Below are 20,880 nucleotides of genomic sequence, written 5' to 3'. Positions count from 1 at the left end.
GCTCCTAAACCCCTCTACAGTGCTATCGGGGCTACTAGAGTCGTTCCCCAGGTTGTAACGGGCGCTACTATGGAAGAATCCAAGAAAATTTGACCTAATCCCCAGGCACCTAACAAATCTGTGGGCTAACACACACGAAAAACTGGAAAAATCGCCTAATTCCTATTGCGTCGCCAATAAAATGCTCCTCAACCCCTCTACAGCGCCGCCGGTTCTACTGGAGTCGTTCTCCAGGTCGTTACGAATGCTACTATGGAAATATCCAAGAAATATTCAACACGAACCCCCGACACGTAAAAAATCTGTGGGCTAACACACACAAAAAACTGGCAAAATCGCCTAATTCCTATTGCGTCCCCAATAAAATGTTCCTCAACCCCTCTATAGCGCCGCCGGGGCTACTGGAATCATTCCCAAGGTCGTTATGGACGCTACTATGGAATAATCTAAGAAAATTCGACCCGAACCCCCGGCACCTAAATAATCCGTGGGCTAAGAGACATGAAAAACTTGCAAAATCCCCTAATTCCTATTGCGTCTCCAATAAAATGCTCCTAAACCCCTCTAAAGCGCCGCCGGGGCTACTGGAGTCGTTCCCCATGTCGTTACGGACGCTACTTTGGAAGAATCCAAGAAAATTTGACTCGGACCCCCGGTACCTAAAAAATCCGTGGGCTAACATACACGAAAAACTGGCAAAATCTCCTAATTCGTATTGCGTCGCCAATAAAATGCTCCTAAACCCCTCTATAATGCCGCCGGGGCTACTGGAGTCGTTCCCCAGGTTGTTACGGACTCTACTATGGAAGAAATCAAGAAAATTCAACCAGGACCCCCGACATCTAAAATATCTGTCGGCTAACACACATAAAAAACTAGCAAAATCACCTAATTCCTATTGCGTCTTCAATAAAATACTCCTAAACACCTCTAAAGCGACGCCGGGGCTACTAGAGTCGTTCCCCAGGTCATTACGAATGCTACAATTGAATAATCCAAGAAAATTTGACTTGGACCCCCGGCACCTAAAAAATCCGTAGGCTAACACTTACAAAAAACTGGCAAAATTGCCTAATTTTTATTGCGCCGCCAATAAAATCCTCCTAAACCCTTATATAGCGCCGCCGGGGCAACTGGAGACGTTTCCTAGGTCGTTACGGACGCTATTATAGAAGAATCCAAGAAAATTCAACCTGGACCCCTGGCACCTAAAAAATCTGTAGGCTAACACACACGAAAAAGTGGCAAAATTGCCTAATTCCTATTGCGAAGCCAATAAAATACTACTAAACACCTCTACAGCGCTGCCAGGGCTACTGGAGTCGTTCCCCAGGTTGTTACGGACGCTGCTATGGAAGAATGGAAGAAAATTTGACCCAATCCCCAGGCACCTAAAAAATCTATGGGCTAACACACAAGAAAAACTGGCAAAATCGCCTAATTCCTATTGCATCGCCAAAACAATTCTCCTAAACCGCTCTATAGCACCGCCGAGGCTAATGGAGTCATTCTCCAGGTAGTTACGGATGCTGCTATGGAAGAATGGAAGAAAATTTGACCGAACCCCCGGCAAGTAAAAATCTGTGGTCTAACACATACGAAAAACTGACAAAACCTCCTAATTCCTATTGCGTCGCCAATAAAATGTTCCTAAACCCCTCTATAGTGCCGCCGAGGCTACTGGAGTCGTTCCCCAGGTCGTTACAGACACTACTATGGGAGATTCCAAGAAAATTTGATCCGAACCCCTAGCACCTTAAAAATCTGTGGGCTAACACACACGAAAATCTGGCAAAATCGCCTAATTCATATTGCATCTCCAATACAATGCTTCTAAACCTCTCTATAATGCCATCGGGGCTACTAGAGACGTTCCCCAGGTTGTTACGAACTCTACTATGGAAGAATTCAAGAAAATTCGATCAGGACCCCCGGCACCTAAAATATCCGTCGGCTAACACACACGAAAAACTAGCAAAATCGCCTAATTCCTATTGCGTCTCTAATGAAATGCTCCTAAACCCCTCTAAAGCGACGCCGGGGCTACTAGAGTCGTTCCCCAGGTCGTTACGGACGCTACTATAGAAGAATCCAAGAAAATTCGACCCGTACCCCTGGCACCTAAAAAATCTGTGGGCTAACACACACGAAAAAGTGGCAAAATTGTCTAATTCCTATTGCGCTACCAATAAAATGCTCCTAAACCCTCTACAGCGCCGCCGGGGCTACTGGAGTTGTTCCCAAGTCATTACGGACGCTACTATGGAAGAATCCAAGGAAATTCGACCCAGACTCTCGGCACCGAAAAAATCCTTACGCTAACACACACGACAAACTTTCAAAATTGCCTAATTCCTAATGTGTTGCAAACAAAATGCTCCTAAACCCCTCTATAGTGCCACCGGGGCTACTGGAGTCGTTCCCCAGGTCGTTACAGACACTACTATGGAAGAATCCAGGAAAATTTGACCCGGACCTCTGGCACGTTACAAATTTGTGGGCTAATACACACGAAAAACTGGCAAAATCGCCTTATTCATATTGCGTCGCTAATACAATGCTCCTAAACCCCTCTATAATGCCGCCGGGGCTACTGGAGTCGTTCCCCAGGTTGTTACGGACTCTACTATAGAATAATTCAAGAAAATTCGACCAGCACCCCCAACACCTAAAATATCCGTCGGCTAACACACACGAAAAACTAGCAAAATCGCCTAATGCTTATTCCGTCTCTAATAAAATGCTCCTAAACCCCTATATAGCACCGCCGGGGCTACTGGAGACGTTCCCCAGGTCGTTACAGACGCTACTATAGAAGAATCCAAGAAAATTCGACCCGGACCCTGGCACCTAAAAATTCTGTGGGCTAACACACACGAAAAAGTGGCAAAATTGCCTAATTCCTATTGCGCCGCTAATAAAATGCTCCTAAACCCCTCTACAGCACCGTCGGGGCTACTGGAGTCGTTGCCCAGGTTGTTACGGGCACTACTATGAAAGAATCCAAGAAAATTTGACCCAATCCCCAGGCACCTAAAAAATCTGTGGGCTAACATACACGAAAAACTGGCAAAATTGCCTAATTCCTATTGCGTCGCCAATACAATTCTCCTAAACCCCTCTATAGCACCGCCGAGGTTACTGGAGTCGTTCCACAGGTTGTTACGGACGCTGATATGGAAGAATGGAAGAAAATTTGACCCGAACCCCCGGCACCTAAAAAATTCGTGGGTTAACACACAAGAAAAACTAGCAAAATCGTTTAATTCCTATTGCGTCGCCAATAAAATGCTCCTAAACCTCTCTATAGTTCCGCCGGGGCTACTAGAGTCTTTCCCCAGGTCGTTATGGAACCTACTATGGAAGAATCTAAGAAAATTCGACCCGGACTCTCGGCACCTAAAAAATCCTTATGCTAACACACACGAAAAACTTTCAAAATTGCCTATTTCCTAATGCGTCTCCAAAAAAATGCTCCTAAACCCCTCTATAGTGCTGCCAGGGCTACTGGAGTCGTTCCCCAGGTCGTTATAGACACTACTATGGAAGAATCCAAGAAAATTTGACTCGGACCCCCTGCACCTTAAAAATCTGTGGGCTAACACACACGAAAAACTGGCAAAATCGCCTAATTCCTATTGCGTCACCAATACAATGCTTCTAAACCTCTCTATAATGCCGTCGGGGCTACTAGATTCGTTCCCCAGGTCATTACGGACGCTACTATGGAAGAATCGAAGAAAATTTGACCCGGACCCCTGGCAACTAAAAATCTGTGGGCTAACACATATGAAAAACTGGCAAAACCTCGTAATTTCTATTGCGTCGCCAATAAAATGCTCCTAAACCCCTCTATAGTGCCGCCGGGGCTACTGGAGTCGTTCCCCAGGTTGTTACAGACACTACTATGGAAGAATCCAAGAAAATTTGACCCGGACCCCTGTCACCTTAAAAATCTGTGGGCTAATACACACGAAAAACTGGCAAAATCGCCTAATTCCTATTGCGTCGCCAATACAATGCTCCTAAACCCCTCTATAATGCCACCGGGGCTACTGGAGTCGTTCACCATGTTGTTACGGACTCTACTATGGAAGAATTCAAGAAAATTCGACAAGGACCCCCGGCACCTAAAATATCCGTCGGCTAACACAGACTAAAAACTAGCAAAATTGCCTAATTCCTATTGCGTCTCCAATAAAATGCTCCTAAACCCTCTAAAGTGATGCCGGGCTACTAGAGTCATTCCCCAGGTCGTTACGGATGCTACTATTGAATAATCCAAGAAAATTTGACCCGGACCCCCCGGCACCTCCGGAGCTACTAGAGTCGTTCCCATGGTCGTTACGGGCGCTACTATGGAAATATCTAAGAAAATTTGACCCGGACCCCCCGGCACCTAAAAATCTGTGGTCTAACACATACGAAAAACTGGCAAAACCTCCTAATTCCTATTGCGTCGCCAATAAAATGCTCCTAAACCCCTCTACAGCGCCGCCGGGGCTACTAGAGTCATTCCCCAAGTCGTTATGGATGCTACTATAGAAGAATCCAAGAAAATTCGACCCGGACCCCTAGCATCTAAACAATCTGTGGGCTAACACAAACGAAAAAGTGGCAAAATTGCCTAATTCCTATTGCGCCGCCAATAAAATGCTCCTAAACCCCTCTACAGCACCGTCGGGGCTACTGGAGTCGTTCCCTAGGTTGTTACGGGCGCTACTATGGAAGAATCCAAGAAAATTTGACCCAATCCCCAGGCACCTAAAAAATCTGTGGCCTAACACACATGAAAAACTGGCAAAATTGCCTAATTCCTATTGCGTCGCCAAAACAATTCTCCTAAACCCCTCTATAGCACCGTCGAGGCTACTGGAGTCGTTCCCCAAGTTTTTACGGACGCTGCTATGGATAAATGGAAGAAAATTTGACCCGAACTCCCGGCACCTAAAAAATTCGTGGGTTAACACACACGAAAAACTGGCAAAATTGCCTAATTTCTAATGCGTCACCAATAAAATGCTCCTAAACCCCTCTACAGCGCCGCCGGGGCTACTGGAGTCATTCCCCAGGTCGTTACGGACGCTACTATGAAAAATCCAAGAAAATTCGACACGGACCCCCGCCACGTAAAAAATCTGTGGGCTAACACACACGAAAAACTTGCAAAATCGCCTAATTCCTATTGCGTCCCCAATAAAATGTTCCTAAACCCCTCTATAGCGCCGTCTGGGCTACTGGAGTCGTTCCCCAGGTCGTTATAGACGCTACTATGGAAGAATCTAAGAAAAAATTCGACCCGAACCCCCGACACCTAAATAATCTGTGGGATAACACACATGAAAAACTTGCAAAATTGCCTAATTCCTATTGCGTCTCCAATAAAATGCTCCTAAACCGCTCTAAAGCGCCGCCGGGGCTACTGGAGTCATTCCCCATGTCGTTACAGACGCTACATTGGAAGAATCCAAGAAAATTTAACCCGGACCCCCGGTACCTAAAAAATCCGTGGGCTAACACACACGAAAATTTGGCAAAATATCCTAATTCCTACTGCGTCGCCAATAAAATGCTCCTAAACCCCTCTATAGCACTTCCGGGGCTACTGGAGTCGTTCCCATGGTCGTTACGGACGCTACTATGGAAGAATCTAAGAAAATTTGACCCGGACCCCCCGACACCTAAAAATCTGTGGTCTAACACATACGAAAAACTGGCAAAACCTCCTAATTCCTATTGCGTCGCCAATAAAATGCTCCTAAACCCCTCTATAGTGCCGCCGGGGCTACTGGAGTCGTTCCCTAGGTCGTTACAGACACTACTATGGAAGATTCCAAGAAAATTTGACCCGAACCCCTGGCACCTTAAAAATCTGTGGGCTAACACACACAAAAAACTGGCAAAATCGCCTAATTCATATTGCGTCGCCAATACAATGCTCCTAAACCCCTCTATAATGCCACCGGGGCTACTGGAGTCGTTCCCTAGGTTGTTACGGACTCTACTATGGAAGAATTCAAGAAAATTCGACCAGAACCCCCGGCACCTAAAATATCCGTCGGCTAACACACACAAAAAACTATCAAAATCGCCTCATTCCAATTACGTCGCCAAAACAATTCTCCTAAACCCCTCTATAGCACCGCCGAGACTACTGCAGTAGTTCCCCAGGTTGTTACGGACGCTGCTATGGAAGAATGGAAGAAAATTTGACCCGAACCCCTGGCACCTAAAAAATTCATGGGTTAACACACAAAAAAAACTGGCAAAATTGCCTAATTCCTAATGCGTCGCCAATAAAATGCTCCTCAACCCCTCTACAGCGCTATCGGGGCTACTGGAGTCGTTCCCCAGGTCGCTACAGACGCTACTATAGAAGAATCCAAGAAAATTCGACCCGGACCCCGGCACGTAAAAAATGTGTGCGCTAACACACACGAAAAACTGGCAAAATCGCCTAATTCCTATTGCGTCCCCAATAAAATGTTCCTAAACCCCTCTATAGCGTCGTCGGGGCTACTGGAGTCGTTCCCCAGGTCGTTATGGACGCTACTATGGAACAATCTAAGAAAATTCGACCCGAACCCCCGGCACCTAAATAATCTATGGGCTAACACACATGAAAAACTTGCAAAATCGCCTAATTCCTATTGCGTCTCCATTAAAATGCTCCTAAACCCCTCTAAAGAGCCACCGGGGCTACTGGAGTGGTTCCCATGTCGTTACGGATGCTACTTTGGAAAAATCCAAGAAAATTTGACCCGAACCCCCGGTACCTAAAAAATCAGTGCGCTAACACACACGAAAAACTGGAAAACTCTCCTAATTCCTATTGTGTCGCCAATAAAATGCTCCTAAACCCCTCAATAGCACTGCCGGGGCTACTGGAGTCGTTCCCTAGGTCGTTACGGACGCTACTATAGAAGAATCTAAGAAAATTTGATCCAGACCCCCGGTACCTAAAAAATCCGTGGGCTAACACACATGAAAAACTGGTAAAATCTCCTAATTCCTATTGTGTCGCCAATAAAATGCTCCTAAACCCCTCTATAGCACTGTCGGGGCTACTGGAGTCGTTCCCCAGGTCGTTACGGACGCTACTATGGAATAATCTAAGAAAATTTGACTCGGACCCCCGGCACCTAAAAATCTGTGGTCTAACACATACGAAAAACTGGCAAAACCTCCTAATTCCTATTGCGTTTCCAATAAAATGCTCCTAAACCCCTCTATAGTGCCGCTGGGGCTACTAGAGTCGTTCCCCAGGTCATTACAGACACTATTATGGAAGAATCGAAGAAAATTTGACCCGGACCCCTGGCACCTTAAAAATCTGTGGGCTAACACACACGAAAAACAAGCAAAATCGCATAATTCATATTGTGTCGCCAATACAATGCTCCTAAACCCCTCTATAATGCCGCCGGGGCTACTGGAGTCGTTCCCCAGGTTGTTACGGACTCTACTACGGAAGAATTCAAGAAAATTCGACCAGGACCCCCCGGCATCTAAAATATCCGTCGGCTAACACATACGAAAAACTAGCAAAATCACCTAATTCCTATTGCGTCTCCAATAAAACGCTCCTAAACACCTCTAAAGCGACGCCGGGGCTTCTAGAATTGTTCCCCAGGTCATTACGGATGCTACAATTGAATAATCCAAGAAAATTTGACTCGGACCCCGGCACCTAAAAAATCCGCAGGCTAACACATACGAAAAACTAGCAAAATTGCCTAATTTTAATTGCGCCGCCAATAAAATGCTCCTAAACCCCTATATAGCGCCGCCGGGGCTACTGGAGACGTTCCCCAGGTCGTTACGGACGCTACTATATAATAATCCAAGAAAATTCGACCTGGACCCCTTGCACCTAAAAAATCTATAGGCTAACACACACGAAAAAGCGGCAAAATTGCCTAATTCCTATTGCGAAGAAAATAAAATACTCCTAAACCCCTCTACAGCGCTGTCGGGGCTACTGGAGTCATTCCCTAGGTTGTTACGGGCGCTGCTATGAAAGAATGGAAGAAAATTTGACCCAATCCCCAGGCACCTAAAAAATCTGTGGGCTAACACACACGAAAAACTGGCAAAATTGACTAATTCCTATTGCGTCGCCAAAACAATTCTCCTAAACCGCTCGATAGCACCGCCGAGGCTAATGGAGTCGTTCCCCAGGTAGTTACGGATGCTGCTATGGAAGAATGGAAGAAAATTTGACCCGAACCCCCGGCACGTAAAAAATCTATGGGCTAACACACACGAAAAACTGGCAAAATCTACTAATTCCTATTGCGTCCCCAATAAAATGTTCCTAAACCCCTCTATAGACCCGCCGGGGCTACTCGAGTCGTTCCCCAGGTCGTTATGGACGTTACAATGGAAGAATCTAAGAAAATTTGACACGGACCCCCGGCACGTAAAAAATGTGTGGGCTAACACACACGAAAAACTTGCAAAATCGCTTAATTCCTATTGCGTTCCCAATAAAATGTTCCTAAACCCCTCTATAGCGCTGCTGGGGCTACTGGAGTCGTTCCCTATGTGGTTACGGACGCTAATTTGGAAGAATCCAAGAAAATTAGACCCAGACCCCGATACCTAAAAAATCTGTGGGCTAACACACACGAAAAAACTGGCAAAATCTCCTAATTCCTATTGCGTCGCCAATAAAATACTCCTAAACCCCTCTATAGCACTGCCGGGGCTACTGGAGTCGTTCCCCATGTCGTTACGGATGCTACTATGGAAGAATCTAAGAAAATTTGACCCGGACCCCCAGCACCTAAAAATCTGTGGTCTAACACATATGAAAAACTGGCAAAACCTCCTAATTCCTATTGCGTCGCCAATAAAATGCCTCTAAACCCTCTATAGTGCCGCCGGGGCTACTGGAGTCGTTCCCCTGGTCGTTATGGATGCTACAATGGAAGAATCTAAGAAAATTCGACAAGGACCCCTGGCACGTAAAAAATGTGTGGGCTAACACACACGAAAAACTGGCAAAATCGCCTAATTCCTATTGCGTTCCCAATAAAATGCTCCTAAACCCCTCTATAATGCCACCGGGGCTACTGGAGATGTTCCCCAGGTTGTTACGGACTCTACTATGGAAGAATTCAAGAAAATTCGATCAGGACCCTCGGCACCTAAAATATTCGTCGGCTAACATACACGAAAAACTAGCAATATCGCCTAATTCCTATTGCGTCTCCAATAAAATGCTACTAAACCCCTCTAAAACGACGCCGGGGCTACTAGAGTCGTTCCCCAGGTTGTTACGGATGCTACTATTGAATAATCTAAGAAAATTTGACCCGAAACCCCAGCACCTAAAAAATCCGCGGGTAACACACACGAAAAACTAGCAAAATCGCCTAATTTCTATTGCGCCGCCAATAAAATGCACCTAAACCCCTATATAGCGCCGCCGGGGCTACTGGAGACGTTCTCCAGGTCGTTACAGACGCTACTATATAAGAATCCAAGAAGATTCGACCCGGACCCGTGGCACCTAAAAAATCTGTGGGCTAACACACACGAAAAAGTGGCAAAATTGCCTAATTCCTATTTCGCCGCCAATAAAATGCTCCTAAACCCCTCTACAACGCCGCCGGGGCTATTGGAGTCGTTCCCCAGGTTGTTACGGGCGCTACTATGGAAGAATCCAAGAAAATTTAACGCAATCCCCATGCACCTAAAAAATCTGTGGGTTAACACACATGAAAAACTGGCAAAATCGCCTCATTCCAATTGCGTCGCCAAAACAATTCTCCTTAACCCCTCTATAGCACCGCCGAGGCTACTGGAGTCGTTCCCCAGGTCGTTACGGATGCTACTATTGAATAATCCAAGAAACTTTGACCCGGACCCCCGGCACCTAACAAAACCGCCGGCTAACAAAAACGAAAAACTGGCAAAATCGCCTAATTCCTATTGCGCAGCCAATAAAATGCTCCTAAACCCCTATATAGCGCCGCCGGGGCTACTGGAGACGTTCCCCAGGTCGTTACGGACGCTACTATAGAAGAATCCAAGAAAATTCGACCCGGACTCTGGCACCTAAAAATTCTGTGGGCTAACACACACGAAAAAGTGGCAAAATTGCCTAATTCCTATTGCGCCGCTAATAAAATGCTGCTAAACCCCTCTACAGCACCGCCAGGGCTACTGGAGTCGTTGCCCAGGTTGTTACGGGCACTACTATGGAAGAATCCAAGAAAATTTGACCCAATCCCCAGGCACCTAAAAAATCTGTGGGCTAACACACACGAAAAACTCGCAAAATCGCCTAATTCCTATTGCATCACCAAAACAATTCTCCTAAACCCCTCTATAGCACTGCCGAGGCTACTAGGGTCGTTCCCAGGTTGTTACGGACGCTGCTATGGATGAATGGAAGAAAATTTGACCCGAACCGCCAGCACCTAAAAAATTCATGGATTAACATACTCGAAAAACTGGCAAAATTGCCTAATTCCTAATGCGTCGCCAATAAAATGCTTCTAAACCCCTCTACAGCACCGTCGGGGCTACTAAAGTCGTTTCCCAGGTCGTTACGGAAGCTACTATGGAAAAATCCAAGAAAATTCGACACGGACCCTCGGCACGTAAAAAATCTGTGGGCTAACACATACGAAAAACTGGCAAAATCGCCTAATTCTTATTGCGTCCCCAATAAAATGTTCCTAAACCCCTCCATAGCGTCGTCGGGGCTACTGGAGTCATTCCGCAGGTCGTTATGGACGCTACTATGGAAGAATCTAAGAAAATTCGACCCGAACCCCCGGCACCTAAATAATCCGTAGGCTAACACACATGAAAAACTTGCAAAATCGCCTAATTCCTATTGCGTCTAAAATAAAATGCTCCTAAACCCCTCTAAAGCGCCGCCGTGGCTACTGGAGTCATTGCCCATGTCGTTACGGACGCTACTTTGAAAGAATTCAAGAAAATTCGACCCAGACCCCCGGTACCTAAAAAGTCTGTGGGATAACACACACGAAAAACTGGCAAAATTGTCTAATTCCTATTGCGTCGCCAATAAAATGCTCCTAAACCCCTCTATAGTGCTGCCGGGGCTACTGGAGTCGTTTCCCAGATCATTACGGACGCTACTTTGGAAGAATCCAAGAAAATTCAACACAGACCCCTGGCACTTAAAAAAACTGTGGGCTAACAAACACGAAAAACTGGCAAAATTGCCTAATTCCTATTGCGTCTCTAATAAAATGCTTCTAAACCCCTCTAAAGTGCCGCCGGGGCTACTGGAGTCGTTCCCCAGGTTGTTACGGGCACTACTATGGAAGAATCCAAGAAAATTTGACCCAATCCCCAGGCACCTAAAAAATCCACAGGCTAACACACACGAAAAACTGGCAAAATCGCGTAATTCCTATTGCGTTGCCAAAACAATTCTCCTAAACCCCTCTATAGCACCACCGAGGCTACTCGAGTCATTCCCCAGGTTGTTACGGATGCTGCTATGGAAGAATGGAGGAAAATTTGACCCGAACCCCTGACACCTAAAAAATTCATGGGTTAACACACACGAAAAACTGGCAAAATTGCCTAATTCCTAATGCGTCGCCAATAAAATGCTCCTAAACCCCTCTACAGCGCCGCCAGGGCTACTAGAGTCATTCTCGAGGTCGTTATGGACGTTACAATGGAAATATATAAGAAAATTCGACAGGGACCCCCGGCACGTAAAAAATCTGTGGGCTAACACACACGAACAACTGGCAAAATTGCCTAATTCCTATTGCATCCCCAATAAAATGTTCTGAAACCCCTCTATAGCGCCGCCGGGGCTACTGGAGTCATTCCCCAGGTCGTTATGGACGCTACTATGGAAAAATCTAAGAAAATTCGACCCGAACCCCCGGCACCTAAATAATCCGTGGGCTAACACACATGAAAAACTTGCAAAATCGCCTAATTCCTATTGCGTCTCCAATAAAATGCTCCTAAACCCCTCTAAAGAGCCGCCGGGGCTACTGGAGTGGTCCCCATGTCGTTACGGATGCTACTTTGGAAGAATCCAAAAAAATTTGACCCGGACCCCCGGTACCTAAAAAATCTGTGCGCTAACACACACGAAAAACTGGCAAAATCTCCTAATTCCTACTGTGTCACCAATAAAATTCTCCTAAACCCCTCTATAGCACTACCGGGGCTACTGGAGTCGTTCCCCAGGTCGTTACGGATGCTACTATAGAAAAATCCAAAAAATTTGACCCGGACCCTCAGAACCTAAAAAATCCTTACGCTAATACACATGAAAAACTGGCAAAATTGCCTAATTCCTATTGCGTCTCTAATAAAATGCTCCTAAACCCCTCTATAGCACTGCTGGGGCTATTGAAGTCGTTCGCCAGGTCGTTATGGATGCTACTATTGAAGAATCCATGAAATTTCGACACGGACCCCCGGCAGGTAAAATATCTGTGGGCTAACACACACGAAAAACTGGCAAAATTGCCTAATTATTATTGTGTATCTAATAAAATGCTCCTAAACCCCTCTAAAGCACCGCCGGGGCTACTGGAGTCGTTCCCCAGGTCGTTACGGACGTTACTATGGAAGAATCTAAGAAACCTCAACCCGGACCCCCGGCAACTAAAAAATCTGTAGGTTAACACACACGAAAAAATGGCAAAATCTCGTAATTCCTATTGCATCGGCAATAAAATGCTCCTAAACCCATCTATAGCACCACCGGGGCTACTGGAGTCATTACCAAGTCATTACGTATGCTACTATGGAAGAATCCAAGAAAATTCGACCCGGACTCTCGGCACCTAAAAAATCCATACGTAAACACACACGAAAAACTTTCAAAATTTCCTAATTCCTAATGCGTCGCCAATAAAATGCTCCTAAACCCCTCTATAATGCTGCCGGGGCTACTGGATTCGTTCCCCAGGTTGTTACGGACTCTACTATGGAAGAAATCAAGAAAATTCGACCAGGACCCCCGACATCTAAAATATCCGTCGGCTAACACACACAAAAAACTAGCCAAATCACCTAATTCCTATTGCGTCTCCAATAAAATACTCCTAAACACCTCTAAAGCGACGCCGGAGCTACTAGAGTCGTTCCCCAGGTCATTATGGATGCTACAATTGAATAATCCAAGAAAATTTGACTCGGACCCCCGGCACCTAAAAAATCCGCAGGCTAACACTTACGAAAAACTGGCAAAATTGCCTAATTTTTATTGCGCCGCCAATAAAATGCTCCTAAACCCCTATATAGCGCCACCGAGGCAACTGGAGATGTTCCCCAGGTCGTTACAGATGCTACTATAGAAGAATCCAAGAAAATTCAACCTAGACCCCTGGCACCTAAAAAATCTGTAGGCTAACACACACGAAAAAGTGGCAAAATTGCCTAATTCCTATTGCGAAGCCAATAAAATACTACTAAACCCCTCTACAGCGCTTCCGGGGCTACTGGAGTCGTTCCCCAGGTTGTTACGGGCGCTGCTATGGAAGAATGGAAGAAAATTTGACCTAATCCCCAGGCACCTAAAAAATCTATGGGCTAACACATACGAAAAACTGGCAAAATCGCCTAATTCCTATTGCATCGCCATAACAATTCTCCTAAACCGCTCTATAGCACCGCCGAGGCTACTGGAGTCATTCCCCAGGTAGTTACGGATGCTTCTATGGAAGAATGGAAGAAAATTTGACCCGAAACCCCGGCACGTAAAAAATCTGTGGGCTAACACACACGAAAAACTGGCAAAATTGCCTAATTCCTATTGCGTGCCCAATAAAATGTTCCTAAACCCCTCTATAGAGCCGCCGGGGCTACTGGAGTCGTTCCCCAGGTCGTTATGGACGCTACAATGGAAAAATCTAAGAAAATTTGACACGGACCCCCGGTACCTAAAAAATCTGTGGGCTAACACACACGAAAAACTGGCAAAATCTCCTAATTCGTATTGCGTCGCCAATAAAATGCTCCTAAACCCCAGTATAGCACTGCCGGGGCTACTGAAGTCGTTCCCCATGTTGTTACGGACGCTACTTTGGAAGAATCCAAGAAAATTTGACACGGACCCCCGGTACCTAAAAAATCTGTGGGCTAACACACACGAAAAACTGGCAAAATCTCCTAATTCGTATTGCGTCGCCAATAAAATGCTCCTAAACCCCATTATAGTACTGCCGGGGCTACTGAAGTCGTTCCCCATGTCGTTACGGACGCTACTATGGAAGAATCCAAGGAAATTCGACCCGGACTCTCGCTAAAAAATCTGTGGGCTAACATACACGACAAACTTTCAAAATTGCCTAATTCCTAATGCGTCGCAAATAAAATGCTCCTAAACCCCTCTATAGTGCATCCGGGGCTACTGGAGTCGTTTCCCAGGTCGTTACAGACACTACTATGGAAGAATCCAAGAAATTTTGACCCGGACCTCTGGCACCTTACAAATTTGTGGGCTAACACACACGAAAAACTGGCAAAATCGCCTAATTCATATTGCGTCGCTAATACAATGCTCCTAAACCCCTCTATAATGCCGCCGGGGCTACTGGAGTCGTTCCCCAGGTTGTTACGGACTCTACTATAGAATAATTCAAGAAAATTCGACCAGGACCCCCGGCACCTAAAATATCCGTCGGCTAACACACACGAAAAACTAGCAAAATCGCCTAATTCTTATTACGTCTCTAATAAAATGCTCCTAAACCCCTCTAAAGCGACACCGGGGCTACTAGAGTCGTTCCCCAGGTCGTTACGGACGCTACTATTGAATAATCCAAGAAACATTGACCCGGACCCCCGGCACCTAACAAAACCGCCGGCTAACACACACGAAAAACTGGCAAAATCGCCTAATTCCTATTGCACAGCCAATAAAATGCTCCTAAACCCCTATATAGCGCCGCCGAGTCTACTGGAGACGTTCCCAGGTCGTTACGGACGCTACTATAGAAGAATCCAAGAAAATTCGACCCGGACCCTGGCACCTAAAAATTCTGTGGGCTAACAGACACGAAAAAGTGGCAAAATTGCCTAATTCCTATTGCGCCGCTAATAAAATGCTCCTAAACCCCTCTACAGCACCGCCGGGGCTACTGGAGTCGTTGCCCAGGTTGTTACGGGCACTACTATGGAAGAATCCAAGAAAATTTGACCCAATCCCCAGGCACCTAAAAAACCTGTGGGCTAACACACACGAAAAACTGGCAAAATTGCCTAATTCCTATTGCGTTGCCAATACAATTCTCCTAAACCCCTCTATAGCGCCGCCGAGGTTACTAGAGTCGTTCCCCAGGTTGTTACGGACGCTGATATGGAAGAATGGAAGAAAATTTGACCCGAACCCCCGGCACCTAAAAAATTCGTGGGTTAACACACACGAAAAACTAGCAAAATCGTTTAATTCCTATTGCGTCGCCAATAAAATGCTCCTAAACCTCTCTATAGCTCCGCCGGGGCTACTAGAGTCTTTCCCCAGGTCGTTATGGAAGCTACTATGGAAGAATCCAAAAAAAATTCGACCCGGACTCTCGGCACCTAAAATATCCTTACGCTAACACACATGAAAACTGGCAAAATCGCCTAATTCCTATTACGTTGCCAATAAAATGCTCCTAAACCCCTCAATAGTGCCACCGGAGCTACTGGAGTCATTCCCCAGGTCGTTATGGAAGCTACTATGGAAGAATCCAAGAAAATTCGACCCGGACTCTCGGCACCTAAAAAGTCCTTATGCTAACACACACGAAAAACTTTCAAAATTGCTTATTTCCTAATGCGTCGCCAATAAAATCTTCCTAAACCCCTCTATAGCACTTTCGGGGCTACTGGAGTCGTTCCCATGGTCGTTACGGACGCTACTATGGAAGAATCTAAGAAAATTTGACCCGGACCCCCCGGCACCTAAAAATCTGTGGTCTAACACATACGAAAAACTGGCAAAACCTCCTAATTCCTATTCCGTCGCCAATAAAATGCTCCTAAACCCCTCTATAGTGCCGCCAGGGCTACTAGAGTCGTTCCCCAGGTCGTTATTGACGCTACTATGGAAGAATCTAAGAAAATTTGACCCGGACCCCCGGCAACTAAAAATCTGTGGGCTAACACATACGAAAAACCGGCAAAACCTCGTAATTCCTATTGCGTCGCCAATAAAATGCTCCTAAACCCCTCTATAGTGCCGCCGGGGCTACTGGAGTCGTTCCCCAGGTCGTTACAGACACTACTATGGAAGAATCCAGGAAAATTTGACCCAGACCCCTGTCACCTTAAAAATCTGTGGGCTAACACACACGAAAAACTGGCAAAATCGCCTAATTCCTATTGCGTCGCCAATACAATGCTCCTAAACCCCTCTATAATGCCACCGGGGATACTGGAGTCGTTCACCATGTTGTTACGGACTCTACTATGGAAGAATTTAAGAAAATTCGACAAGGACCCCCGGCACCTAAAATATCCGTCGGCTAACACAGACGAAAAACTAGCAAAATTGCCTAATTCCTATTGCATCTCCAATAAAATGCTCCTAAACCCTCTAAAGTGACGCCGGGGCTACTAAAGTCGTTCTCGAGGTCGTTATGGACGCTACTATTGAATAATCCAAGAAAATTTGACCCGGACCCCCGGCACCCAAAAAATCCGCCGGCTAACACACACAAAAAACTGGCAAAATCACCTAATTTCTATTGCGCCGCCAATAAAATGCTCCTAAACCCCTATATAGCGCCGCCGGGGCTACTGGAGACGTTCCCCAGATCGTTAAGGACGCTACTATAAAAGAATCCAAGAAAATTCGATCCATACTCCTGGCACCTAAAAAATCTGTGGGCTAACACACACGAAAAAGTGGCAAAATCGCCCAATTCCTATTGTGCCGCCAATAAAATGCTCCTAAAGCCATCTACAGCGCCGCCGGGGCTACTGGAGTCGTTCCCCAGGTTGTTACAGACGCTGCTATGGAAGAATGGAAGAAAATTTGACCCGAACCCCCTGCACCTAAAAAATTTGTGGGTTAACACACACGAAAAACTGGCAAAATTGCCTAATTCCTAATGCGTCGCCAATAAAATGCTCCTCAACCCCTCTACAGCGCCACCGGGGCTATTGGAGTCGTTCCCCAGGTCGTTATGGATGCTACTATAGAAGAATCCAAGAAAATTCGACCCGGACCCCTGGCACCTAAAAAATCTGTGGCTAACACAAACGAAAAAGTGGCAAAATTGCCTAATTCCTATTGCGCTGCCAATAAAATGCTCCTAAACCCCTCTACAGCACCGTCGAGGCTACTAGAGTCGTTCCCTAGGTTGTTACGGGCGCTACTATGGAAGAATCCAAGAAAATTTGACCCAATCCCCAGGCACCTAAAAAATCTGTGGGCTAACACATACGAAAAACTGGCAAAATTGCCTAATTCCTATTGCGTCGCCAAAACAATTCTCCTAAACCCCTCTATAGCACCGTCGAAGCTACTGGATTCGTTCCCCAATTTTTTACGGACGCTGCTATGGACGAATGGAAGAAAATTTGACCCGAACCCCTGGCACCTAAAAAATTCGTGGGTTAACACACACGAAAAACTGGCAAAATTGCCTAATTCCTAATGCGTCGCCAATAAAATGCTCCTAAACCCCTCTAAAGCGCCGCCGGGGCTACTGGAGTCATTCCCCAGGTCGTTACGGACGCTACTATGAAAAATCCAAGAAAATTCGACACGAACCCCCGCCACGTAAAAAATCTGTGGGCTAACACATACGAAAAACTTGTAAAATCACCTAATTCCTATTGCGTCCCCAATAAAATGTTCCTAAACCCCTCTATAGCGCCGCCGGGGCTACTGGAGTCGTTCCCCAGGTCGTTATGGACGCTACTATGGAAGAATCTAAGAAAATTCGACCCGAACCCCCGGCACCTAAATAATCTGTGGGCTAACACACATGAAAAACTTGCAAAATCGCCTAATTTCTATTGTGTCTCCAATAAAATGCTCCTAAACCCCTCTAAAGCACCGCCAGGGCTACTGGAGTCATTCCCCATGTCGTTACAGACGCTACTTTGGAAGAATCCAAGAAAATTTGACCCGGACCCCCGGTACCTAAAAAATCTGTGGGCTAACACACACGAAAATTTGGCAAAATCTCCTAATTCCTATTGCGTCGCCAATCAAAATCTTCCTAAACCCCTCTATAGCACTTTCGGGGCTACTGGAGTCGTTCCCATGGTCGTTACGGACGCTACTATGGAAGAATCTAAGAAAATTTGACCCGGACCCCCCGGCACCTAAAAATCTGTGGTCTAACACATACGAAAAACTGGCAAAACCTCCTAATTCCTATTGCGTCGCCAATAAAATGCTCCTAAACCCCTCTATAGTGCCGCCGGGGCTACTGGAGTCGTTCCCCAGGTTGTTACAGACACTACTTTTGAAGAATCCAAAAAAATTTGACCCGGACCCCTGGCACCTTAAAAATCTGTGGGCTAACACACCCGAAAAACTGGCAAAATCGCCTAATTCATATTGCGTCGCCAATACAATGCTTCTAAACCCCTCGATAATGCCGCCGGGGCTACTGGAGTCGTTCCCTAGGTTGTTACGGACTCTACTGTGGAAGAATTCAAGAAAATTCGACCAGAACCCCCGGCACCTAAAATATCCGTCGGCTAACACACACAAAAAACTGGCAAAATAGCCTAATTCCAATTACGTCGCCAAAACAATTCTCCTAAACCCCTCTATAGCACCGCCGAGACTACTGGAGTCGTTCCCTAGGTTGTTACGGATGCTGCTATGGAAGAATGGAAGAAAATTTGACCCGAACCCCTGGCACCTAAAAAATTCGTGGGTTAACACACACGAAAAACTGGCAAAATTGCCTAATTCCTAATGCGTCGCCAATAAAATGCTCCTCAACCCCTCTACAGCGCTATCGGGGCTACTAGAGTCGTTCCCCAGGTCGTTACGGATGCTACTATAGAAGAATCCAAGAAATTTCGACCCGGACCCCTGGCACCTAAAAAATCTGTGGGCTAACACACACAAAAAGTGGCAAAATTGCCTAATTCCTATTGCGCCGCCAATAAAATGCTCCTAAACCCCTCTACTGCGCCGCCGGGGCTACTGGAGTCGTTCCCCAGGTTGTTACGGGCGCTACTATGGAAGAATCCAAGAAAATTTGACCCAATCTCCAGGCACCTAAAATATCCGTCGGCTAACACACACAAAAAACTGGCAAAATAGCCTAATTCCAATTACGTCGCCAAAACAATTCTCCTAAACCCCTCTATAGCACCGCCGAGGCTACTAGAGTCGTTCCCAGGTTGTTACGGACGCTTCTATGGATGAATGGAAGAAAATTTGACCCGAACCGCCGGCAAGTAAAAAATTCATGGGTTAACACACACGAAAAACTGGCAAAATTACCTAATTCCTAATGCGTCGCCAATAAAATGCTCCTAAACCCCTCTACAGCACCGTCGGGGCTACTAGAGTCGTTCCCCAGGTCGTTACGGAAGCTACTATGGAAAAATCCAAGAAAATTCAACACGGAACCACGGCACGTAAAAAATCTGTGGGCTAACACCCACGAAAAACTGGCAAAATCGCCTAATTCCTATTGCATCCCCAATAAAATGTTCCTAAACCCCTCTATAGCGCCGTCGGGGCTACTGGAGTCGTTCCCCAGGTCGTTATGGACGCAACTATGGATGCATCTAAGAAAATTCGACCCGAACCCCCGGCACCTAAATAATCCGTAGGCTAACAGACATGAAAAACTTGCTAAATTGCCTAATTCCTATTGCGTCTCCAATAAAATGCTCCTTAACCCCTCTAAAGCGCCGCCGGGGCTACTGGAGTCATTGCCCATGTCGTTACGGACGCTACTTTGGAAGAATACAAGAAAATTTGACCCGGACCCCCGGTATCTAAAAAATCCGTGGGCTTACACACACGAAAAATTGGCAAAATCTCCTAATTCCTATTGTGTCGACAATAAAATGCTCCTAAACCCCTCTATAGCGCCGCATGGGCTACTGGAGTTTTTCCCCAGGTCGTTACGGATGTTACTATTGATGAATCCAAGAAAATTCGACCCATACCCCCGGTACCTAAAAATTCTGTGGGCTAACACACACGAAAAACTGGCAAAATTGCCTAATTCCTATTGCGAAGAAAATAAAATACTCCTAAACCCCTCTACAGCACTGCCGGGGCTACTAGAGTCGTTCCCCAGGTTGTTACGGGCGCTGCTATGGAAGAATGGAAGAAAATTTGACCCAATCCCCAGGCACCTAAAAAATCTGTGGGCTAACACACACGAAAAACTGGCAAAATCGCGTAATTCCTATTGCGTCGCCAAAACAATTCTCCTAAACCGCTCTATAGCACCGCCGAGGCTACTGGAGTCGTTCCCCAGGTAGTTATGGATGCTTCTATGGAATAATGGAAGAAAATTTGACCCGAACCCCCGGCACGTAAAAAATCTATGGGCTAACACACACGAAAAAAAGGCAAAATCGCCTAATTTCTATTGCGTCCCCAATAAAATGTTCCTAAACCCCTCTATAGACCCCCCCCAGGGCTACTGGAGTCGTTCCCCAGGTCGTTATGGACGTTACAATGGAAGAATCTAAGAAAATTCGACACGAACCCCCGGCACGTAAAAAATGTGTGGGCTAACACACACGAAAAACTGGCAAAATTGCTTAATTCCTATTGTGTTCCCAATAAAATGTTCCTAAACCCCTCTATAGCGCCGCCGGGGCTACTAGAGTCGTTCCCTATGTGGTTACGGACGCTACTTTGGAAGAATCCAAGAAAATTTGACCCGAACCCCGATACCTAAAAAATCCGTGGGCTAACACACACGAAAA

The sequence above is a fragment of the Solanum dulcamara genome, chromosome 1, assembly GCF_947179165.1.
Source record: "Solanum dulcamara chromosome 1, daSolDulc1.2, whole genome shotgun sequence".
Classification (NCBI taxonomy): Eukaryota; Viridiplantae; Streptophyta; class Magnoliopsida; order Solanales; family Solanaceae; genus Solanum; species Solanum dulcamara.
This window is presented reverse-complemented; position numbering follows the sequence as displayed.